We start from the raw sequence: 27,155 nt of genomic DNA, 5'->3' as shown, positions 1-27,155 counted from the left end.
AAATAGATAGCTGCCAATGCCAAAGGGCTTAAGTAGGAATCGAACCGTTGATCTCATCATTAGACTATGTTTTTTCTTCTTCCTGATACTATGAACCTACGTATTAGGCGGAAAAATTTTGTCCGTTTTCGAGATATTTAACATTTTTCATTTAAGCCTCCAAATTTAATGAATCGAACCAGCACGGTACGTTATACTCTCTACCATAGCTAGACCTGATCATGTTACGAAGACTCGCTTCAATACAAGCTAAAACAGAGCAAATGCCAAAGGGCCTAAGTAGGAACCGAACCGTTGATCCCATCATTAGACTATGTTTTACTTGTTCCTCATACTGCGAACCTAGGTATTAGGCAGAAAAATTTTGTCCGTTTTGCTCTACGGTGCACCGTTTTCGATATATTTAACATTTTGCATTTAAGCCCTAAATTTAATGAATCGAACTAGCACGACACGTTAGCCTCTAAGCTAAGAGTAGCAACCATCTTGCGCAAGCACCCTTAAAGCGTCTCATAAGGAGTTGTGTATAGCCGCCATCTTGTGTCCGCCATCTTGCGCAAGCATCCTTAGGGCGTCTCAAGCCATCTTGTACAAGGACCCTTAAGCCGCCTCATAAGAGCAACCGCCATCTTGCGCAAGCATCCCTAGGGCATCTCATAAGGAGCCATGTATAACTGCCATCTTGCGCAAGCATCCCAAGGGCGTCTCATAAGAACCTGTGTATAGCAGCCATCTTGCGTAAGCACACTTAAGGAGTTATGTATAGCCGCCATCTTATGCAATTAGCGCCGAGAGATGGCTGCTGTAGAATTTTTCTTTTTAAATTATCCACCACCACATTTCAAAGGTATCTAGCTAAAGATGACAGCACTGCGGATGACAGGTGACGAATTTACATCTACTACGATAAAGAGGGCAGCACGGTGCTCTCTGGATTAAAGATGGCGGATGACAGCAGCACGTGGCTATGTTTACCAAGCAAGAGCACGTGGAATTTGCCGCCACCACATTTCAAACTAAAGAGGGCAGCACTATGCTCTGTTGATTAAAGATGGCGGATGGTAGCTGTCAAAAAAGCACGTGAGTTTGTTTACTAAACAAGAGCACGCGGAATTTGCCGCCACCACATTTCAACTAAAGATGGCAGCACGGTGCACTCTTGATTAAAGATGGCGGCTGACAGCTAACAGAACTTTTCAAATTGCCCGCTACTACATGCTTAAGGTAGTAGCCGTAAAGAGGGCAGCACGGTGTTCTGTGGATTAAAGATGGCGGATGACAGGTGATGAAATTGCCCGCATGATAGCAGCACGGTGCTCTGTTGATTAAAGATGGCGGATGACAGCTGTCAAAAAAAAAGCACATGGCTTTGTTTCCAAACAAGAGCACGTGGAATTTACCGCCACCACATTTCAAACTAAAGAGGGCAGCACTGTGCTCTATAGATTAAAGATGGCAGATGACAGCTGTCAATAAATCACGTGAGTTTGTTTTCAAACAAGAGCACGTGGAATTTGCCGCCACCACATAGAGGGCAGCACTGTTCTCTCTGGATTAAAGATGGCTGCTTGTCGAAAAGCATTTTTCAAATTATCCGCCACCACATTTCAAAGGTAAGTAGCTAAAGAGGGCAGCACTGTGCTCTATAGATTAAAGATGGCGGATGACAGCTATCAAAAAAGCACGTGGCTGTCAAAAAGCACGTGGATTTGTTTATCTCGAGCTAGTGAGGTTAAGTTGGTAGCACTAAGGTTTAGGCCCGTCAAGATGGCAGCACTGCCGATGACAGGTGACGAAAGAGGGCAGCACGGTGCTCTGTAGTTTAAAGATGGCGGATGACAGCTGTCAAAAAAGCACGTGGCTGTCAAAAAGCACGTGGCTTTGTTTACCTCGCGCTAGTTAGGTTAAGTTGGTACTACGGAGGTTTAGGTCCGTCAAGATGGCAGTACTGAGGTTAGCGATGCGTTGTTGTCGATGACAGCTGTCAAAAAGCACGTGGCTTTGTTTACAAATCTGTCAAAAAGCACGTGGCTGTCAAAAAACACGTGGCTTTGTTTACCTCATGCTAGTTAGGTTAAGTTGGCACTACTGAGGTTTAGGCCCGTCAAGATGGTAGTACTGAGGTTTGCGATGCGTTGTTGTCGATGACAGCTGTCAAAAAGCACGTGGCTTTGTTTACAAATCTGTCAAAAAGCACGTGGCTGTCAAAAAACACGTAGCTTTGTTTACCTCATGCTAGTGAGGTTAAGTAGGCACTACTGAGGTTTAGGCCCGTCAAGATGGCAGTACTGAGGTTAGCGATGCGTTGTTGTCTGTCAAAAAGCACGTGGCTGTCAAAAATCACGTGGCTTTGTTTACCTCACGCTAGTTAGGTTAAGTTGGTACTAGTGAGGTTTAGGCCCGTCAAGATGGCAGCAGTGAGGTTAGCGATGCGTTGTTGTCGATGACAGCTGTCAAAAAGCACGTGGCTTTGTTTACAAATTCAAATCTCCCGCCAAAATTCAAATTTCCCGCCAAAATTCAAATTTCCCGCGGGCGGCGGCGGCGGCGGCTGAGGATGCGGCGGAGGCGCCAGAACTGTCCAATTATACTACTTATGTGAGATATTGTAATGGATTACAGTGGTCGATATTGTGAGTCTTTTGAGTGGACTTATTGAATTAATGGATTATTAATGGATGTGATAACTGTCCTCAGATAATTCAATTCTGACGTGTTTTTAGTGACGTGATATTTCTTCAATATTTGAATGTCAGAGGTGATAAATAGTAGTGTCTTCGTGTACACGTGATCATGGTCGCATTAGCAAAGTCTTTTAATAATAACAAGTCTTGCAGTTGTACTCCTAAATCCTGAATTCATTACTGTGAAAATGAATTTATCCTGATGTGAAGTTATTGACAGTTGTCAAAATTTACGTGTGTATTTGCTGGATATTTACCTAGGAATATTTGGATTACGGCATAAATTCTTCCATGATTAATAACTTAAAACATTTGTTAGTTCAATTTCAAGCGAACTTAACTCATAATCACACGAACCCAGGACCACGTGTTAAATTCCATGCTCATCATTTGCATAGCCACTTCGAAGTTAAGTTGATTGGAGAGTATGAGTACTGATTCATAACTTGTAGGTATTGTAGATAGCTCTTCTGTAGTAGTAGTTAGATTGTAGAGTTGAGATATATCTGTAGTTATTGGAGATATTTGGAAGTGTGATTTATTTCAGAAATGTGTGTTATGCCATGTAAGCAGGTCATTTGTCTTTTATGTGTAGGAGATTACGATCTACGTTGCTGTCCATATTCCAGCGTTGCTTAATTTTGGTTTTGGAAGAATTGTTATTTATTTCAGTTTATTTGAAATGCCCACTTAACGTTAAAGGATTAATTACGTAATTAAATATTCGACAATCATTCGGAACATATATAGTTGACGTCTCGATTTAATTTTGACTATTCTGAAAGCATATTCAAATAAAATTAAATTATAATATCATTTCATTTGTAAATTCCCACCATGTAATTTCACTCTTAATCTCATCACAAGAAAATTCAGTTCTACGAATATTTAAATATTTTATATTTACCGCGAAAGCCTCACTTGTACAGACTCAATTCATGTAATTGTTTAAAATCTACTAAAACGAAATTGTGATTATCAATCAATTCCGTTAGACTGATTACGATAAATAATTTGCCTGTACCACCCCATTTGTTTGGAATATTTTTATGTTACTTCAAAAGCCTTGGTAAAGTTAAAATTAACGTAGTGATCATATTCATCATCACAGTTAGTCAGGAAGGCAAGAATTTTTTCCTTTTCTATTAATAAATTATGTGTTCAATTTGCAGTGATATTGACTTTTTTTTTTAAATTGCTGAACCTGTTGTTATTCTCCTGCCACTTGGGAATACTATAGCCATTTATGCCAAATCTTTACTGAGCGCCCCTGGGGTGTCTCCTGCTCTCTGCTACCCCTAAACGGGCGCAGTAACCTACATTTTTTATTGATGGTCGAGTACAGAAGCAGATTAGCATCAATACGAACAAGAATGGATTTAAGCTGTGTACTTCACTCGAGGAGTGAAGACAGAAGTCATCTAGTGATACGGAACGAAGGAAAGAGCTATGAAAATGTAGATCTACAATAAGTTATTTAGGAACAAGATGACCTGGGTAGATGTATATAGTGGCCAAGTGAAAGAATCGGGAGCGAAAATATACTGCTACTATGATACTTTCGGAGAATACTTTGTATAAGGGAGGGAAAGGAATTCGCAATCTCAGTAGGAATTATGGGAGCAGTGCGAAAGCAACACGATCGCGATCGATATCCTTAGGACTGCCTGCCCGATGTTGCAGCGGAGACAGTCGATTTCTTATTTGACGGCGCTAGAAAATTCTTCTTACAAGTTAGAGGAAACTTCATTGCTTTACAGATCGTCTTATGTTATACGAACGGTTGTTACCATTACAATCCTTTAACCATATGTCTGTACGCGTCCACAGAATTTTACGCACGACCACCAAGGTCAAGAGGTGAACGTACGGGACTCTCGGTCCGGTCGGCCTGGGTTCGATTTCTAGCTCTGTCACGAATTTAAAAATGGATTCAAAGCCTAGTATACAGTGTGTCTGAATCACTGTATTTGTAGCAACAACAACAACGTGCCAGCTCTAATTTAGCAATTCGCATACTAACATAATGCGAAAGAACAGTTCGAACTGTCCAACCTGTAGCCTAGTCGGTTAGTTGTTGGCCTTGTGTTCCCAAAATAGTCGTTTCAATGAAATCTGAAGTCAATGATATTTAAGGGCATTTTGATTACGACAATGCCGTGCAGTTGACAGCTGAAAAAAAAGGATTCCTGCGGGACAAAATTCTGGCACCCCGATTTCTGTAAAAGACGTTCGCTGTTAGAACGGACGTTAAATAAATAATATTATTTTATACGGTAGTTCAAAACAATCTTCAAGTTAACTTTCTCAAGAGAGTTTACACTGCATTTGTCAAGGGCAGCCGAACAATTACGATGTAGAACATTAGTGGTTAGTATGTGCGCAATATCCATAACCGAACGTTTCCACTGGTATGCGTACCATTAACGCACTTGGTAACAGAAGCTGTAAATAGTATACAGTGTGTGTAAATACTGTCTGTAAATACTTAACGTCTCATTAACTACCTTCTTACGGTTTCTGGAGACGTCGAAGAGGTGGAATTTTGTCCCGCAGGAGTTCTTTTACATGCTAGTAAATCTACCGACACAAAACTGAAGTATTTGAGCACCTTCAAACACCACCGGAATGAACCGAGTTCGAACCCGTCAACTTGGGCGCAAAAAGCCGGATGTCCACCAGCTGAATGGATTGACAGCGAGTCGTGGTGACATTCAGATTATCATTGTATGCCAGCATATTTTTCACGCTTACCTCAGGATGGTACCTTATAGAGAGTTGTAGGAAAGCCGAGACGACTGCAGTTACTCGCATTTGAATACACACAGTACCACGAGATAAGATGCTGGCAACAGAAGAGACCTGTAAGTGTTGAGCTATAACAATAACAACCGAAATAAAAGCATTATAATATGATTACTAAAAACTTGCTTTAATTGAACATGCTTCCCAATATTCTTTACAAAATCAATAGAATGTTAAGATAGGTCAGAGTGCTGGAATGTGGAATGAAGAGAGTTACTTTACTGTACTTGTAAATCTAATGACATTGATTTTCCGTACTTAATCGCTCTCAAATGCTGCAAGGTTTATCAATTGCGCCAAGATTCAATTCAGCAACCTTGAATATCGAAGGCGACAGTCTAATGAACGACGCTACTCAACCGATCTATATTCACATAGCCTAAAAAGAAGACTAGATGAGTACACGCATTATCACAGTAGGTGGAGATCGTTACATCAATCTGAAACTGGCCAACAGCAAAGTTAAAACTATTATTAATAAAAGAAATCTGACTTTTTCTTTACATGTATGTACTAGTTTTGTATGTTTGAAGAATGGGAATTGCATGGAGCTTCATTACAAGGTTCTGAAACAGTGTAGGATCAATACTTGTATGTACAGTCAGATAACCCGTGTTCCTGTGGTGATTGTACAGCGAGAGCATTTCTATAAACCGTACCTAAGCTGTGGTCTTGAGAAGGATTCATTCCGGTAATTTGAAACAGAAGTCACAGAAAGACATTTGAAGTTTGTCGGTCGGGGGATTCCGAGACTCCCGGGTTCATGGATACCTGCTACTTCATGAATAGCGCTTTAATGTAACAGCCTTCTTGGGACGGTTCTTTGAAAACGCTGCTGAAGTCTCTTCCAGGCCCGTGTTCTTCATCAGCCTCTGGATGTAGGGTGCGACTTCAGCAGGTGTTACAAATTTGAAGTCCATAGGCGGGCGCGGGTCGTATGTTTCGAGCAAACTCTCCTCCACCTCGTCTACGAAGCCATCGTTTAGAAGAGAGGTGCTCACCTGGGCGCCCAGTGCGGCCAGGCTGGCGTGACGTAAATGCGGGCAGCTTACGTAGCATGCACACGTCACAGTTAAGTGAGAGAGCGAACACACTTGGCAGCGAAGTGAAGCAGTGTCGTGAAGCTCTCCTCCACTACACAGCGAAATGTTAATTCGGGTCATCATCATTATCTAAAGGCTTTGCCTTGTCGCTGGATGAGGATATGTCCCAACGGCTGGAAAGGCGGAGGAGTCTCTCTTCCTGGTAGTGGAAGCAGCGCTATCAGTATCAGCATAGTGCAGGACTAGACTAAAAGGAGTCTACTGGACTGTCACTGAAAATTTACTGGCATGGTCAGGAAGACTTGAATGGCAGTAAAACTGCGATGTGGAAGGCAACGGGAACCACCACATTAATTTTCCTAGTATAGCAACCATGGATAGTACGAATTAATTTGGGTACAGTATTAAAAATTTTAAAGACCCGCTATGATCGCAAGAAAACAGACTTTTCAACATATTCCGGTTTGATTTATACTGCAGAAGACAAAGACACCTCCGTACAGGCCATGAAGGCCCTTGGAGGAGTGGAAGGTAAAGGCTTCCACCACTGTTAACCGCGGCACGTGATGGGGTAGAGTGGTTAGCTCTGCGCCCGGCCGGCTTTTCCCCCAGGAATTAACCTGGTACTCATTTTTTGTGCAGGCTGAGTGAAACTCAGGGCCATATGCACCTCCGGAAGTGGAAATCTCGTTTCTTAAATTTTACGACTTCCTGACGGGGATTCGAACCCACGTCCTTTCGGGCGAACCGAGCACGCCTTTACTTCCTCGGCCAGGCAGCCCCTGATTTATACTGCACTTGATATAAACAGTCAATTTTATTTTCTCATACTTATACATTCAATGAAAACTGGCACGTTATAATTTTTGCGTTACAATTTACAAAGATACAGAGTTTAAGCGTACAAGCTACGATTTAAAACTCCTTGGATGTGCATGACGGTATTTCCATTAAAAATGTAAAATTGCCTGTTATTCATTCAGCAAAACGTAATATATTTACACAATTCAACAGGATTAATGCTTGATTTTGTACAGTGTTGTAGTGTTATGTGATTTTCCCTGTCCAGTAAATTTCTGAAAATAGTACCATATTTAAAACTTATCAAGCCTCTAAATGACGAGGGAGTTTCACCACGAGTGCGGACACAAATATTGACTATCCAAGATTAATGTACAACAACAACAATATACATGGATCTATCAAATAGGTATACAGTATGCAAATAAATACATAACCTAACTGATTTCATTCCCGGTAAGCATGATTGCATTGTTGGTGAGTTTATCAAATAATTTAAACCCAAGCAACCACAATCCACAGAGTATACACCATAACTCCATATTATATTAGAAATGTTTATAAAGCGCATCTTAAAATATAATACTGTATTGAAAATTGTAATTCATTATGTACAGTACAAATATATTTGAGGTTGTTGGCCTAATCCTTTATTGTATCCGATCGAAATGCGTAAACTGCAATGAACATAAGTAACTTATTTCTTACAACGTAAATTGGAAATGGCGTGGGTTTCTGCCCTCTTTCTTTCATTATTTTCTGCCCCCATTTTAAACTCTGGTATCACCGCAGTGATTGAGAGTGGTTGGGAGAACTTCTCTCAATCTCCACGGCCTGTGACGTAACCACAACGTCAGTGTGTCTGAATAGCATACGTTCATCACCTGCCCGCCCGATTACAGTGTTGTGTGCCCGCGGGACGAAATGCCCAGCGTGAGCACCTCTGTTAGAAGTTCGTCATTGGGAGAGCACTTTGTATCCAAGGTGTCTGCCAATGCTTCGCCCTTCTCCTCGTCTGTGTAAGCTAGCCCCTGTTTTCCGTGCAGTGTGGGTATGCCTGTCGTAGTACCAGAAAACCTTCGAGCCATGCAATAAACCGAGACTTCAGAGGCGCTTAATTCAGAGAGCCTAGACTGGAATGCAACTCTACGGTGATCTATCAGAAGCCGTTGATTACGTCTGTGGCGATTCTAGAGATCTTTCAGGCGAATATCGCTGGTTTCGTTTCACAGCGAATGCAAGGCTTGCCGTTGATGGATTCATTCAGGATACTACGGTAGAGATGCCAGTCTACAGAGCGGACATGAAGTGAGATGACTTCACTATCGTGTGTAGGCTATTTATTCATTTATTTATCGTATGATGAATCAAAGTTATTTACATGTATATTTTATATACAAAGTTTGTGGACAGATGCGCACAGTCACAAGCACGTACAATCATACAATTCTAGGTCTAGTGCTCTGACCCATTCTATTGCTTTAACTGATGTATGATGGATGTCCGTTATCGTTCCTCTGAAAGCACAAAGAGGGCAGTCAGCAACAATGTGATGGACAGTCTGCAACGAGGCACCAAAGTCACAATTTACAGAGGTAGCCCATTCCCATTCGTTAGCAGATATCCACATCTGCCTTGTCCGGTTCGGATCAGGTTGATGATCCTCCAATGACGTCTGAGAAGATCGAATCCTTGTATTCGCTTAGAAGGGTCTTCAACTAGGTGTATACTGACTACTCAAGACTGCTTCCACTGGATTTTCCATGAACTGTGTAGCTGAGACGTCTAGAGTTAGTAGGACTGGTTAATGGTCGGAATCTAGGAAGTCTTGGGTGAGTAGGCTGGTGTAGAGGTTTAGGTTCTGAAGAGGGCTATGTCGAGGTCGTCAGGTAGTAAGGGTCATAGAGGATGTTGGTTAATCGGTAGAGTGGATAAGGACGTTGTTTCTATAGCAGTACCTGGCGAGGGTTTCTTCCCTGGCAATGTGCATTCGGCTCTTCCATCTAGTGTGCTTGCAGTTGAGGTTTTCTACGAGAATTAATCTTGATTTGACTCTCAGTAGCTTGTTAATGTCCTCTGGATTAAGCGCCACATTAGGCGGTAGGTAACACGATGGAAAATCCAAGTGTTCTCTACTGGCCTCTACTTCTATTATCGTGAGCTCGAGTGAGATGAGGCCGACAGGGGTGGGAATGCATGTGTGTCAGTGTTTTCTTTATGAACATCCACGAACCGCCGGTACGTCTGCCTCCGGGGAGGTCGTTACGGTACAGGATATGGTTATGTATAATGCCTATGTATTTTATGGGAGGGTTTTAGGTGGGTTTCGCCCACCAAGATGATTTCTGTGTGTAGTGACGGAGCCCATAGAGCGAGCTCGTCGGTTTTTGTGTATTAGAGTTTCGGCGTTGCAGTAGAGGATTCTTAAGTGCTGCGGTCGTGCGTTCGGCCTAGTTCCCATCATCGAACAAAGAGAGGGCTGCTTCAAGAACGACCTCAATTTTTTCTTCAGTCGTAGTGGCTGAGCGAAAGCGTTAGAGGGTGGTCATAATGAGAGAGATGATGTCCTTTACTGAAGAGTCTCTTAACACCTTGAGGGGCTCAATGTAGTCAGAGGAATATTTTGCGCTTGCGGCGGTGTTGACATGTGGAAGGGTACTTGTGGAGGGGAAAGAGGGGAAGTTCTCAGGTGAGAGGTCAGGAGGTGTGGAGGAGGTGGAGGTGCTTGGACGGGAGGATTGAGGTTTCGGGTTCATAGCTTGCGTAAATGAGACACCGTCCTTCTTGTAAGCTGCGTTACGGATAGTGGTAGGAGCTGGGGCACCATTCTTGACTTTGGGGAGCTGGTTGTTGCTGACCTGAATGATCATAAGGTACGTCTTGCACTTCCTGTAGTTAGCCGTGTGTTTTGCCACAGTTATCGCAAGTCAGGGTGAACCCCTCTTGCTAGCTTCGTCAGAAGCGTTATGTGCCTCAGAGCAGATGACACATTTCTGGATGCAGTGGCAACCAGTAGAGGCATGTCCAAATCTTTGGCACATGTAATACAGTACCGGGTCCTGGGGACCATGGTACCTTTCTACTGAGACAACGGTGTCCACTAAATACCTAACCTCATAAACGGATGACTCTTGGACGTTAGTCCCATTGTAGGTTACAAGGAATAGAGGTATCTTTTTCTTAGACATCTGTGAGGTCAATTGTTCAATTGAGGCTACGTCGAAGCCACGAGAAGAGAGTTCGGCATGTATCTCATTCAAGTCTTGGATGGGATGTAGTCCACTCACTACCGCCTTACGGTGGCGCCTCTCGAGGAGAGGTCTGGTGTGCTACTGACTATAGTTTCCTAGATTTTTCAGTAATTTATAGCCCTCTTTGGTACGGATATCAACCCTAACCCCGTCATGGAAGATCTTCAACTGATAGTGCACCTGCGGAGGAGTGCAGTGAACTCGTTAATGTTCTTTACGTCCTGCACGTAGACTGGTGGAATCCTTAGTCGGGCCTTTCTGGCCATGGCTGGCTGTTGAGAAGCATTGCTGATGGTAGCTTGGCTCGGGGTGGATGGATGTCTCTGGGCCTGGTCAATGGGAGGGAGGTAGCTGCAGGAGGTGGTGCTGTCTGGGTTTGACTAGTAGAGAGTATATTGAATACATCGTAGTAGTTGCTGCTCAGGACAGGTTGTCGGATTGCTTTATGGGAAGATGAAGCAGGTCCATCTTCGTGCCATAGTATATATCATGACTCATCACTCCGCAAAACCTTTCAAAGGCCAATAACGTGATTTGCACCACTCTAAGCGATGTTGCGGATTCGTTCGTGTGATCAGTGGCTTCCGGACAGCAGCACGATCCTGAAAACAGAGTCCTTTCACCTATCTGTCCCTGACCTACAACGAAAGCCCTCTCCAATATCTGACAAGAATGTCTGACGATTGGTTCACACAGTAAGCTGTAGAGTTCGGTCGTCTATCAGTTAAATTCTTAGGCCTACCAGAGCAATGATTGGATTCAGTGAATCTCTTTCCAAACCATAATTCTCTCGCTTGTTGTGTGGCCCATTTTCAGAAGACCTTTCACGCTTTTAAGATAATGGTCCATACATTTTGCTGTTTGATGAACGGTAAGAATAGAATAGAATATATTTAGAATATATTTATTTATCACCCACAAGATGTCCCAATTTCACAAAAGCACTTGAAAGTAAACACATACTGCCCCGTACTTTCTTTAGATTTCATTAGGACCTACAAAATTTTACCCCTATTATTTGATATATCGATAAAAGTTCAGCCAGGGTATTCACCTTTAAGGGTTACGGACACGCGATTATATCGACTTGCTCGTTTTCCACTTAAACGGCTTGCAGATAAGATAGCAATTATGTACAGCCTATACCAATCTGGAAGAACTTAGCATTCTAACAGTGAAGGAATTACTGAAATTGGTTTAATGGTTCCCGATATTACCCTCCATAAACAACGAAACTCTCAAACTCTTTATAATATTAGTATAGAAATATTCTAAATCACTGTCGCTGAAAACAGTTTTATTCTATGTCCCTGGTCGGAACTCAATTCATTGGTCACACTTTCGAATTTGCTTTGGGTTATTGCCTTTAGTAGTGCATGAGAATCTAGCACTGCTCAATCACCACCATACCACAGCTAATTCAGAGTCCTTACCGGGCGTGTTGGCCAAGCGGTTAGGGACGCGCAGCTACGAGCTTGCATCCGGGAGATAGTGGGTTTGAACCCCACTGTCGGCTGCCCTGAGGAGGGTTTTGCGTGGTTTCTCGTTTTCACACCAGGCAAACGCTGGGCTGTACGTTAATTGAGGCCATGTCCGCTTCCTTCCCACCCCTAGGCCTTCCCTATATCATCGTCGCCATAAGACCTATCTGTGCCGGTGCGACGTAAAGCAAACTGTAAAAAAAATCAGAGTCCAGAGAGAGTTAGGGTGCGTTAAATCCAATGGCACTTCATCCGATAGGGACAGAAAGCACGATTTACGTATCTTGATTATATGCTGTTGTTGCTACAAGAGGCCAGTTTCGTGCTGCAACCGTTCCACAACGTAAACGCACCTATGCATTTGTGTTGTCCACAGCAGTCTACTGTAAATTAATTACTTTAGTCCATGGTTCAGAGGTTTACCTGATTGAGAAGAAGAGTACTTGTAGTATTAATATAGAGTAAGTGTAGAGAAAGTCTTAGAAAACCACAATCCCTTTTTTGCTTTTTGCTTTAAGTCGCACCGACACAGATAGGTCTTTCGGCGACGATGGGACAGGAAAGGCCTAGGAATGGGAAGGAAGCGGCAGTGGCCTTAATTAAGGTACAGACCCAGCATTTGCCTGGTGTGAAAATGGGAAACCTCGGAAAACCATCTTCAGGGTTGCCGACAGTGGGGTTCGAACCCACTATCTCCCGGATGCGAGCTCACAGCTGCGCTCCCCTAACCGCACGGCCATCTTGCCCTGTAATAAGATCTCTACTCTCATGCCCAGGACTCTAATCAGTCTAACTAGGCGACCTCAGAGATACAGTCAGTCGTCCTTCTGTTCCTAAGATAGCAGGTTCACTTGCGGCTGAGACCGGTGTTTAAGTGAGGCATATCTGGCGCATTAAGAACCCCTCGCAGAAAAACACTACCGCGTCTCTTAAGATCTATAGCAACAACTTTTCCCTACTGGTTTAACATTGCGCCAACTGCAAACACATGGAAGGATTTCAGCACCGAAAGGATTGGCTGGTGTAAACATGGGAAACCACGAAAGCCATCTTTAGGGCTGTTGGCTGTGGTATTCGAACCCACCATCTCCCGAATGCGAGTTCACGGGTACGTGACCCGTACCGCGCAGTCTACTCGCTCTGAAATAATCTATAACCTACTATGTGAAAGACTTTCCTCCTTTTGACGCGATATCATAGTTAATTTCCATCGACGGGGTGTAGACATGCATGAGTGATTAGTTCCTATTCCACTTACTGAACGGCGGTTATAATAGGTTGGAGTCGTCCGCTTCTCCAACTGAATAATGACAAAGGGTTGCGAGTTGAATGTTCCGTCGATATTGCAGAGGTGAATTTCTTGGAAATCGAGTTATTCCGACGTAGAGACTCGGTTATCATGCCATCAGAGACGAGAGCTCGACTTAGTTGGCTGGATCACGCAACTCTCTTTGAAATCAGCTACAAACTAACTCAAACACGTAGTCCTTTGTGATCCAAGTTCATACGAACAGAGCTATCAAATACGTGCTCCTAATTATTTCTCACAACCTTCCCACCTGCCCCTCCACGAAGAGAGTAGTGTTTCATTTCGGCAGGAAAGTTAAAAGGGCCCAAATGTTTAGACACATCACATCCAAAAATATTACTAAATGCATATTTTAGCTATCCCATACCTTTTAATTCAAATGGATTGGAAAGATGCTCTTGAAGCGATCACAAACAATTAAGAATAAGTAAAAAGGCGTAAAGCAAATATACAGAGTGGTTCAGAATGAATGCATAGCATGTTGTGCGGGACGGCAAAATGATAATTTTTCAGGAGGAGACCCATGTCCAAAAAATGCATGGCTTGGGTGCCGTGGGGCATCCAAAATTCGAAAACGCTTCGGATATTTGCTATTTGCTTTACGTCGCACCGACACGGATAGGTCTTACGGCGACGATGGGATAGGAAATGCCTAGGAATGGGAAGGAAGCGGCCGTGGCCTTAATTAAGGTACAGCCCCAGCATTTGCCTGGTGTGAAAATGGGAAACTACGGAAAACCATCTTCAGGGCTGTCGACAGTGGGGTTCGAACCCACTATCTCCCGGATGCAAGCTACAGCCGCGCATTCAGGAAACCTCCACCAACCCAACCAGTGCATCACACCTTCCATTAAATTTAAAGACCAGGTTCGAATTATCGACCTCCATCTTGATTAAAGAGTCTACATTGTCGGAGAAAAGATTGGGGTACATGGTCAAAGATGTTATTTGTTTGGTATAGTATCAAGGCCGCCTTTTGCCATTTCTTGGTGGATGCAGTACTTTTATGTCCGTCTCTTGGCATAGGCCATAGCAAAGTGTAGCTTCCACCGAAGTCCCAGTCTCATCCATGGTTGTGACAATGTGGAAGCTGCTGGGGTATGGGTAGTGTTGAGTAATGGCATTCGGAGCACTAGTAGTGTCTGGGAGCTATGAAAGGTGTTTACTCATAGATCAGTCTGCTGCAGTGGCACCATCTGATCCAGTCAGGAAAGCAATGACAAACTACCACACTCCTTATCTTGCCCAGTAAGCCTCATTTGGGCTCTGCCATTGGTTTCTTCGGTTTACCTATAACTGCATAGCGTTTGGTGGTGCTATTTGAGGATCCAACCGGCCTCTGGGCTGTTGACCTAACAGAGAGACAGACTATCAAGGATATAGTGTACGAGACTCCTGTGTCATCAAAGAATCGCAAGAATCCGCGCAGCTACTGAAATACTAAGCGCACAACCACACGTCTTTGACCAAGTGCCCCACACTCTGTGCCACCAATGTAGTCGGACGTCGAAAATTTTAACCCCTTTTGTACTTTAATGCACGATGTGTTCTTGTTGGGTTGGTGGAGGTTTCTTGACAACACGTGGAACGAACATCAATCACCTTATCCGAAGCGTTGTCAACATTTGACGTCCCACAGCCCCCAAACCATGGATTTCCGGAGATAGGTTCGCTCTTGGAAATTGATCAGTTTCTCTTCGCGCACAACATACTAAGCGTTGTCGCATTCATTCTGTATCATGTATAGTTTATAAGCAGCGTTGGAACTACTGATCATCAGCCACATCGCCTTAAAATTTCAATATTTCAAAAATCTCGAATGCTTTGGCCAGGGATCAAATCATGAGTTGCGTGAACGCACCGAGTCGGCACGAGGAAAACTTGCGATTATTATACATACAGTCCTGTATCAAATCATGATGCGTCACTGTATGCATTCCAGAAGCGGATGCTTTCATGATAAGAAACCGATGTAGCAATTAGTCATGAGAGCATGATGATCAGCAGGGCCTGGGTTTTGATAACATGTCATTTTTTAACTGGTGCAACGTACACACCGCTAACTTAACCTATACATAATTCCTGATCACGGCCCCCTGAATACAGAAACGAATATTCATTAAGTCATTTTAATCATATTTTACTTGTAGGTCATTTTTTCAATTTTATCTAATTATTTTTTCAGCAATTAATTACATTACTTCTGTTGTTTCTAAGTCATTTTCTTCATGCAGGGCTATTACTGAGTCATTTTTATGCATTTACATTGGGTAATTAATACATCTGAATAATTATCTGAGCTTTCAATAAATGAGAATACTCAAACATTAAAAGACGTAATAATCAGTTCGAAAACTGTGAAATGAAGTAGCCTTCTACAACCCTCATCCGTATTCTTTGGAAATCCACATCCCTGATGTGTGATGAGACATCACTTCTAATCTGAATTGGCCTACAATCAGAAGGGGAAGTATTATCTTTGGTAGTGGGTACAACATCACATTTCAGTAAGGTGTTGAAATGCCTGCAAAGTAGCATACATATACGTGTTGGTTAATTTCATTTTAAAAAGTGTGAGTTTTATTTATTCGTGAGTGATTCACTTCAATATTAGGATGGCAAAGAGAAAGCCATCTAAAGTTGTCCACTGAAGGAACATTAATCCTCAAATCGGAAAATGTTTTTCTTTCTGCAGATGGTCATACACTTTCTTGAGAAATATGCGAAGTGAAAGGGGCTGCAGATAAAAGGTTTACCCTTCAACAGCATACAGGTCGCGACAAACATGTGGTATCCGGAATATCGGTGGATTGCATAATATCCTAATTATGACTATATATATATATGGTCAGTTATTTTACCTGTAAGAACTGCGTTAAAGAAATACAAATGTTATTCTCTCAGGTATTTCTGTACCTATTATTATTATTATTATTATTATTATTATTATTATTATTATTATTATTATTATTATTATTATTTGATGACACTTTATTGTATTCAATCCACAGCGAGTTAAAGGTAAAGTGGACAAATGTATTATTTTGGATAAATATGTTTCTTCGTATTTTGGGTCATTTTCTCGCTCATTTTAAGTCATAGTCCGCCTCTGCGGTGTAGTGGTTAGTGTGATTAACTGCCAGCCCCGGAAGCCCAGGTTCGATTCCCGGCTCTGCCACGAAATTTGAAAGTGGTACTGTGCGAGTACTAGAACGGGGTACACTCAGCCTCGGGAGGTCAAGTGAGTATACGGGGTGTTCGATTCCCACCTCAGCCATCCTCGAAGTGGTTTTCAGTGGTTTCCCACTTCTTCTCCAGGCAAATACCGGGATGATACCTAACTTAAGGTAACGGCCGCTTCCTTCCTCCTACCTTGCCTATCCAATTCCAGTCTCCCCATCCACCACAAAGCCCTTGTTCAGCATAGCTGGTGAGGCCACCTGGGAGAGTTACTGGTCCTCCTCCCAGTTGTATCCACGACAAAATATCTCACGCTCCAGGACATAGTCCTTGAGGCCGTAGATGTGGGATCCCCCGCTGAGTCCGGGGGAGAAACCTGGACTGTAAACTGACTAAATAAAAAATTAAAAAAGAATACAATTTAAGTCATTTTGAGGGATTTTAGGGGAATTTACGACACTTATTAGCTAATCAAAATCCGGGCCTTCAGTGTTACCGTGTTTTCCGTGGATCACAGAGAGGTGAAAGAAGGTGCGGGTTTGAATGGGTCTATCTACATAGTCAAAGATTAATTTAAAACTTTAAAATAAAGGTTATATTTCTTTTCAGATATTACATTTAAACAAACAACAAGATTTCAGGTACAGAGGTAGTTTTGTACAAAACAGAAAAGCAGAAAACCAAGAATTGCTACGTTACGATTTGAGATTCAAGCTCATAATTTACAAAGGTCCCAACATCACTAATGTTGCGTTTAGTTAGATAGGCAAGGAGACGAATCCCCCAATCCGATTCACAGGAAATTCTAAACCAGAATTACCGAGCTCAATAGCTGCAGTCGCTTAAGTGCGGCCAGTATCGAGTATTCGGGAGATAGTAGGTTCGAATCCCACTGTCGGCAGCCCTGAAGATGGTTTTCCGTGGTTTCCTATTTTCACACCAGGCAAATGCTGGGGCTGTACCTTAATTAAGGTCACGGCCGCTTCCTTCCAACTCCGAGCCCTTTCCTGTCCCATCGTCGCCATAAGACATATCTATGTCGGTGCGACGTAAATCCAATAGAATAAAAATTCTAAACCAGAATTATGAAGAGCACGTGCTCCAGCGGTTACAAGTTACGGCCTTCCAAAGGCACCACTCAATATTACACAAGGTAATATCCATTACATTATAAAAAGAGCCTCAATGCTCCACAATTCTACCCAGGAAACTACGCTCCCAAACCCTTACAGCCTACTCAAGGCAAACCATTAATTTTTACAATTCGGATTACAGCGTCTTTGCTCAATAAAATTACAATTTCAGGCCTCTCTAGGCACAACCTACAATTTACAAGACTATATTAACTACCTTTTAAGTTTACACAGGGGTATCGAGTACCCATTCTACCGGTCCTTCTTGAAAAATAACAGGTTCAATTACTGGCCCAAAAATCAAAATGTATGGAGGCGAACACTTGCAATCCTAGAAATCAAGGATTAAAACCTTACTTGGGATAGTGGCCCGACGATGCAGAGGCTAATCCTAAACTACTGAGGTGACTAGATGGACAAGTTATGTTACAATTTACAAGCAAAACGGTTACAAAATCATAGTCACCTCAAGGTTAATGGAAGGGGAATTCGAGAGGGTAACGCACTCTCTATCCCCGGTTTTCAGTTTAAGTACTTATGACTTACTTGAACCTTTACATGAGAAGGAAGAAAGTTTACATTTTAGGAAATTGACTGTTACATAGTTAAAGATTAGAATCTTCCCCTCGAATCAGCTTGCGGAGATAACTACTGAGATAAAAAATGGTGGTCATTACCTTAGCAGATGTTCTGCCTGCCGAAGAATGAGGCCCCCATCTCCTCTCTTAGCACACACACTCAATAGCACGACGATCAATAAGACAAGTTAATTCGAAAAGCCGTCAGCTTTTATACCCGAGAGGAATGTTCGAGAAGGCTCTGGACTAAAACCAGACACACCCTCTCACTTTATTTTTTTTGCTAGTTGTTTTACGTCGCACCGACACAGATAGGTCTTACGGCGACGATGCGACAGGAAAGGGCTATGAGTGGGAAGGAAGCGGCCGTGGCGTTAATTAAGGTACAGCCCCAGCATTTGCCTGGTGTGAAAATGGAAAACCACGGAAAACCATTTTCAGGGCTGCCGACAGTGGGGTTCGAACCTACTATCTCCCGAATACTGGATAATGGCCGCATTTAAGCAACTGCAGCTATCGAGCTCGGTCTCTCACTTTATTGGACGGTCGAAAAGTTACAAGAAGCTGAGTGGCAACAGATTTCCTACTCTCAATAGATTTACTAGGATCCTCTTCCGTAGATAAATTTACCATAGGAACTTGGCCGGCCTTAGGAGTAGCGGCCCCGGTCAATAATTGACTAACTCTATTCGACATATCAGAGAGGTGTTCCAATAGGTTACTGGCTTCCTTAGCATGATCCTCCTTCAATTTTAGATAAAATAGGTCCCTAGCCCTATTGTAGAAATGGTTGAAAAATAAATACAAAAAATTTCTGATTGGCCAGAATCCAAAGTTGGCGGGATGAGTAAGAAGTGTTGCAGACCTGGAAGTATCAAAAACGAAGAAAGACAATTCCGTTCAGAAAACCTATGAACACAAAATTTCTTTAAATTTCTAGTTATTCCAGTTTGCACCAGAGTGCATGACATCAGTTCTTGGTCTTGAAATTCTACTAAGAACCTTAGGAAGGAAATGACTTCATTAGTGAAATTTACTGAAAACTTGGAAATGCCCTTAAGCAATATGACCAATGGGTGAGGCAAACTACTGAAACCGGGTGACATACTAGGTGACGGCATAGGAGGTTGAGAAGGCTCAAACACAGCATTAGTCAAGAAGAAAGGTGAAGTAGTTTTGTACAAAACAGAAAAGCAGAAAACCAAGAATTGGTAAGTTACGATTTGAGATTCAAGCTCATAATTTACAAAGGTTCCAACATCACTAATGTTGCGTTTAGTTAGATAGGCAAGGAGACGAATCTCCCAATTTGTTTCACAGGAAATTCTAAATCACTATTTTGAAGAGCACTTGCTCCAACGGTTACAAGTTACGGCCTTCCAAAGGCACCACTCAATATTACACAAATTAATATCCATTACATTACAAGATAAAGGCCTCAATGCACCACAATTCTACCCAGGAGACTACGCCTCCAAACCCTTAAATTTTACAATTCGGATTACAGCGTCTTTGCTCAATAAAATTACAATTTCAGGCCTCTCTAGGCACAACCTACAATTTACAAGACTATATTAACTACCTTTTAAGTTTACACAGGGGTATCGAGTACCCATTCTACCGGTCCTTCTTGAAAAATAACAGGTTCAATTACTGGCCCAAAAATCAAAATGTATGGAGGCGAACACTTGCAATCCTAGAAATCAAGGATTAAAACCTTACTTGGGATAGTGGCCCGACGATGCAGAGGCTAATCCTAAACTACTGAGGTGACTAGATGGACAAGTTAAGTTACAATTTACAAGCAAAACGGTTACAAAATCATAGTCACCTCAAGATTAATGGAAGGGGAATTCGAGAGGGTAACGCACTCTCTATCCCCGGTTTTCAGTTTAAGTACTTATGACTTACTTGAACCTTTACATGAGAAGGAAGAAAGTTTACATTTTAGGAAATTGAATGTTACATAGTTAAAGATTGGAACCTTCTCCTCGAGTCAGATTCCGGAGATAACTACTGAGATAAAAAATGGTAGCCATTACCTTAGCTGATTTTCTGCCTGCCGAAGAATGGGACCCCGCCTCCTCTCTTAGCACACACACTCAATAGCACGACGATCAATAAGACAAGTTAACTCGAAAAGGCGTCAGCTTTTATACCCGAGAGGAAGGTTCGAGAAGGCTCTGGACTAAAACCAGACACACCCACTCACTTTATTGGACAGTTGAAAAGTTACATGAAGCCTATGATTGACTGAAAAATTAAAAACAAAAAATTTCTGATTGGCCAGAATGAGTAAGAAGTGTTGCAAACCTTGAGGTATCGAAAACGAAGAAAGGCAATTCAGTTCAGAAAACCTATGAACACAAAATTTCTTTAAATTTCTAATTATTCCACATTGCACCAGAGTGCAACACCATCAATTCTTAAATGGAGACATCTATGGAGAAAAGTTCAAACTTTTTGCAAACTGTGATAAACCCAAAAAATCCAGTCAGTTTAGGAAATTTTAAAATAACACATTACTCTATCACGTTAGTAGTGACATCTGTTGATCAACTTCTTGCACGAGTTGTTTCAATTTTTATATGATATATAGCGTTCTTCAAGGCGCTTCATTTAAATACACGGGGTTCCGAGAGTGGGACGATCACATCGAACACTACGGCCGCCATCAAATTCAACTACACAGAAGAACTCCGTACAATCATCCCGTTTTGCCGTCCTCCTAATAGCGAAAACTACAGATACAATTCGTTGCAAGTGTTCAGAAAAGTACAGTGGTGATGGACACACAATACACAAGCGCCGTCTGGACGTCGAATATTTCATGACATTTTATTTTTCAAAATTACAACAATAAGCTACAAATGCTCCTTGAGACATCTGGGTCAAAAAGGTAGAGTACGTACATGGTGAAGTCCATTTGATAACCTGTGTAGCTGTAGTAAAGGGATATGCGATTCATTTTACTGAATCGATTCATTTGATTCCGTTCACGTTACTGAACCGATACAGTGAGTCGATTCACGGCTCATTAGTCATCGATCCTATTGCATCTGTGTAGTGAGAACTGATAAGACAGCAGCAACAATATTCAATGCTTGCTGCTGCCATCTGGTCTTCATTCTATGAACTGCTTTCCTATGCGTCATCTAGCTTTCAGATTCTCGATCCTCCTGCACCCACTTCTTCGCATCAAGTTTTGATGTTACAAGGCCTTCCACCGACAGTGACAAGTCATTTAAATAAGTATATCGAGTTAGAAATCATGTAACTGGCATTGGATATGATCCAATTATTAGAACATTATAATGATTACAAATAAAGAGTTTTATACAGCCCATATATTACAATGAGGGCAACGCATTGGGAAGAAGAGATGTTACCTGTAAGTATGAAATAATACCACAAATATTCTATACTGGAAGATTGATGTGTTAATATTTACGCTTAGTAAGATTAGTATCAAGATTATTAGTCCTGAGAAACGAGGGAAAAAATTATCATATCACATTGTAAGGAATACAGCAGAGACTATATGGTTGAGAAAATAAGGTCGTGGATATCCGAGGGCAAGAAACTTCAATGGGATAGGGGTCAGAAGGAAATAAGCGGTAGCCAATATCGATCGGGCTGGAAAGATGAAGAAAAAAATATTGTTTAAGGGGGAGTTACTGTAAACTGTACTTGGGGTTGAGCAACAGCCATTTGTTTCAACTCGTTAGTTCTTGAGATCAATGGTAGCACTGCAGCATGTGATGTTCTGCCTTCCCACTGCCATTATGTACAATCTGCTGCCCACATCTGCTCGCTTTTTCAGGGCAATGTAAAAACTATAAACTACAAATTCTACACTGTTATATTTTATATTAAGATGATGCGATTTTAAATAGTACAGTAATATGGGCTCGTTAAAGACAACTCAAATTATGATACTGATTATAGCATATTATTTTCTTGAGAAATCCTAGTAACATACTTTTCTCAAACGCTCTCTGCTTCATTACACACCATGGAATTCTGTAATAACCAATAGCATATTCCTCAACTAAAAACTACTTCGTTGTACAAAATGTATTCTTCCTGTCTCAGTCGTTGAAAACTGAGCCACGTCCCTCAACAAATTATCTCCCGTCTCCCTCTAATAGCCCTTCTCTACCAGTGCATTTTACAGATAAAATAATAATGGCGTGTGGCCTCCGAGGAGGCCTGCTGCAGGTCTTTCGAGTTGACGCCGTATGGGCAACCTGCGTGTCTACGAGGATAAGGCCCTATCTATGATGAATTCTAACGCTGAAGACGAGTCATCGGAATTAACCAATGAAGGTTAAAATTCCCAACCCGGCCGGAAAACGAACCCGGGATCCACTTCACCGAAGGCCAGCATGCTAACCATTTAGCCATGGAGCCGGACCATTTTACAGATGATATGATTCAGCTGAATTATTACGCAAAAGTATTTTATGTGCAGTAAAGAGACAAAAATTGAGCCAGAAAACTCTGGACTCCGTGCTGACAAGCATGAGTAGTGCCGGAAGATATGTTCCAAAGTTAAATGAGAGAAATCGAGGGGAATAGTAATTATACCCCTCACGGGTATCTCTATTTGTTGGACGCGCATTACGCGCAATACGCACTTATACGTAGGTTGACGATTGATAGGCACTAAAATAGCTAAATATAGACAGGAAAGCAAGACGCCATAAAATGCCAAAATAGGCAGTTAAATAGGCACTACGAAGTACATTTAAAACCATAATCATCTTAAAACTAAATTGTCCGTAGAATTCGTAATTGAAATGGGGAGTAAGCTATATTATAGCAGGTTGTTAAAAAGAACGCCTGAGACGGGGGTGGTTAGCGGCACGGTCAGCCGAGTGCCAGCATCACTGGCTTCTCACCGTAGCGACTGCGGTTCGAATCTCGTTCAATGCATGTTCAATTTTTCATACGAAATGTCACGTCCGCGGGTTTCGGATTCCACGTAAAATTGAAGGCCGATATCAACAGTCACGAGCAGGTACGAGCTTTCTTTTTAAAATGAAACCTCCGTAAATTTTTCAAACTACTACTACTGCTAAAATAATGATGTTCTTGACTTCACGTGCCCACTAGCAAATTTAATGACTTTTGGAGACGCTGAGGTGCTGTAATTTTGTCCTGCGGGATTCCTTTTATATGCCGGTAAATCTAAAGAGAAGGGACTGGGGTGAACGAGAACTTTGAAATACCACCGGAATGAGCTGGGATCGAACTTGCAAACTTGAGCTCGCATCAGAAGAGAAGCGGTCTACCTTGTGAGTTACTTACCCCGGCTTTTTATTGTCATTTTTTACATTACTATATTGACGGCGACGTCCGTCTCCAAGTCTGAATTATCAGCGTGCCGGAGACTGTCATCTTACACACCTCTTCATCTGCACACAGCTCACCATACTATTAACCACCACAGAAACACGCAGTAGTGAGTACATCCCTCCACATACGGTTGACGTGAGGAAAGGCATCAGGCCACAAAAGAGGGTTAAATCCACATGAAGTACTGGCCCCAAGAAATTGGGAAAACCTCCAGGAATAACATTAATGATAAGAAGAAGATCATTAACATGCTCACAATCTACGAGTTTCCTCGAGATACTTATGAAAATAAAATCTCTATCCAGGGGCCGATGACCTCGAGGTTTGGCTTGTTAAAATCATCATCAGCAGCAGCATCTGTGTAACATATATCTGTGTATTTCGAACGCTGTATTGTTATAACCCTATGACATTCCTAAACATGTTTCGCAGTATTATTAGATGCCAGCCGTATCGTTACCCCCTTCGTTACTTCCTGGAAGGGACTAGTGTGTCAATTGTAAGCTCCCAACCTGAGGGCATAGCCGGTCTCCCCGTGGATTGTTCTCTTCGTCTGGTTTTAGCCTGCATTTCCTTGAGCAAGAAAATGGACTGTTTCGCCTATAGCTGAGCCCTGAATATTCTAGCAACCTATCATCGGGATAATGACGTGTTGTGAGGGTATCAGCAGCCCTGGTTCGTATCTCTCCACATGTAGGTGACCGGACTGGCGACCAGAAGTGAAAGTAAGACGAGCCTGGCAATAAGGATTATAGCCGTCGCTGGTAATACAAACGAACCGGACTATGTACTGTGCGAAGGGGAGTAGGCAGTAATTAATGAGTGCGGGTCATTCATGGTCGAATAGAAATCTTGTGTGTGTAAATATACGTGTGTATTTTATTAGACCATCCTAGAAATAAAGTACAATAAAGCGGTAAAACATACCTTTGTTTCACAGGTAACAGCATACCGACACATCGGTGTAGTTAGAACCTAACATAAGCTACAATACACACCGAATACATGAATAGAGTGTCCGGAGAACATCGCACAAGAGATAGCTGTTATTCATTGCCCCATTCGTTACTTGAATGATTTTCCTCACGTTGTAAAGCAACGACGAATAGCTAGTTGGCTACCAGTAGTAAATATCAGGTAATTAGCTATTTGTTTCTGTGAACGGTTCTTTTGTCTCTAATTAAACAATACTTTAAGTATATGTTTGGATCGCGCGGAGTGTCCACGCGTGCTAACGCACTACGACTCTGGAGCCAAGCTCTGAATTCGGGAGACGAGAGGCTTCGATCTCCACCGTCGTATTTCCTGTGAATCTTTTTCTGTGGTTTCCCATTTTCACTTCCAGGTAAATGCCGGGACAGTTCCTATTCATAGGACATTCTCCATTTTCAGGAGAATGGCTCCCATTTGTTTTCCCGTTGGTCCAACCAGTTAAACAATATTATTGATAGTTACGTCTCACTAACTACTTTTACAGCTTTCGGAAACGCCGAGGTGCCTGAATATTTTCCCGCAGGTGCCGATAAATCTATCGACACCAGGCTGGTGTATCTGAGCACCATCAAATACCACCGGATGTGGTAGTGGCGATTTTTGTTTTAAGAGGAAATAAATACCATCGGACTAAGCCAGGATCGAACCTACCAACTTGGAGTCAGACGGCCAGCGCTCTACCGTCTGAGCTAGTCAGCACTGCTCCAACCACTTTCCATGTGGCTTCGAGTTCTATTTTGTTCCATTCTTCTAATAAAGTAGACTTTACTTGTTGCTGGCTTCTAATGTGTTTCTTCAGTCTTCTTTTCTGATCCTCTCACAGATACTCACGACAGGTGATCTGAAATATGAGGGGAGTGCGGGGGTGGGGGTGCAGAGGGAGGCGTGGAGCCGATGTTCACGAACAGTCGCGCCTCACGATCTGTCAAACAATCGCTGGGATGGATTTCTCGGAGTGGTAGGCCTATACATGTTATTTTGTTTTGAAACTTGTTACGGACATAGGTATTCAGAAAGAAACATACTGACCTTACTATCCAGAATCCCTCCATCGATCAATAGACGCTGTCAACAGTCCCGAGCAATCTGGCACAGACTGGGCAAGGCTATTCTTGAATGAGCCTCGTGGAGTATGGACAGTAGTGTCCGGCCCCGCGGTGTAGGGGGCAACGCGTCTGCCTGTCAGTAAATTCACATAGGCTCGTAGACTGAACGCTGAATAGCTTAACGGTCTGTAATGCAGATGTTTTATGTAGCTACTAGCAAGATACCCGTGCTTCGCTACGGTATTATACTGAAATTTATAATTGAATGCTTATTGTTTTATATAAAATCCGCTGAAATTCGCGATCTGACTCGTTTTCTAAGAGAATCCACCAAAATTTGCGATCTGGCTCGTTTTTTAAGATTACGGCAAGTTTCCTCCCATTTTTCAATCTTTCTTTCCAGCAATCGATTTTGTACTTCCCGCGCTAGGTCCAGGTATTCCACCCGGTCAGTTGGGTCCCTAAATCTTTGTCATCTTTTCCTATAAGTATTTTTAATATGGATCAAATCCTTCAGGAGATCCGGCGTGGTGTCTTCTTGACTGCCTTGGCGGTACAGAACCCGTGGCCGGACTGCATTCTTAGTCATTACCCGTCCAGGACCCGTTTCCAGCGTGGTCCGCACATTCGACGATGGTCCAGAACATTATTATTATTATTATTATTATTATTATTATTATTATTATTATTATTATTATTATTATTATTATTATTATATTATTAATAATATTATAGATGTTCTGGACCCCACAGCAATATGCAAAACCGCTACTTGGCGGTAAATTACATCTGCTGCCACTGTCATTGTTTAAAGGAAATTCCAAACACCAATGTTCATGTCTATTACCTTCAGTTTTGAGATATAAGTATCCCCATAAAAATAATTCAGTTTCTTTCACTTCCTTTCACACTCCCCCCCCCCCCCCCAAGTGAAATTTATACTTGTTTCTTTAACAATAAAGGATCTTCTAAATACCAATTATCACGACTCTAACTTCTTCAGGTTTGATTTATGTGTCCTCATGAAAGGAATTCAACTCCTTTTCACTCCTGCCCCCAAGATGGTTTCCCCCCCCCCCCCAAAACGCGTTTTTCTTTGTTTTTAAAGGAGATCCAAATACCGATTTTCACGTCTGTAACAACTTTAGTTTTCTTTAGATGTATGTATTCTCATACAATTAAGTCAATTAATTTTTCAATTCTTTCACCGCCGCCCCCTTCATTGGATTTTCCGAGAGTACGTGTTTCTTTACTTTAAAGGCAGTTTTCAAATATCAAATTTCACGCCTGTAACATCTTCATTCTTGAGATATCAGTAGCCTAATTAAAATAATTCAACACCATTTTCAGTCACTTTTACCGTCCTCCCTCCACCCAAGTGGTATTTCCAAAAACTAAAAATACACGTTTCTTGATTTTTAATAGAGATAAAAAATACCAGTTTTCAATTCTGCAACATGTTGAGAGTTTTGAGATATACTGTAGAAATT

At 42.1% G+C, this 27,155-nt stretch overlaps 1 protein-coding gene across 1 annotated transcript in view; it reads right to left on the bottom strand.

Annotated features, from left to right (window-relative positions):
• Nucleotides 1–27,155, bottom strand: part of LOC136863702 (protein phosphatase 1E) — a 529,192-nt gene that overhangs the window by 278,192 nt on the left and 223,845 nt on the right. The window lies entirely within an intron of this gene.

This window comes from Anabrus simplex, chromosome 2, assembly GCF_040414725.1.
Source record: "Anabrus simplex isolate iqAnaSimp1 chromosome 2, ASM4041472v1, whole genome shotgun sequence".
In the NCBI taxonomy this organism is placed as follows: domain Eukaryota; kingdom Metazoa; phylum Arthropoda; class Insecta; order Orthoptera; family Tettigoniidae; genus Anabrus; species Anabrus simplex.
The sequence above is the reverse complement of the archived record's forward strand: the minus strand, read 5'-3'. Positions and strand labels throughout refer to the sequence as shown.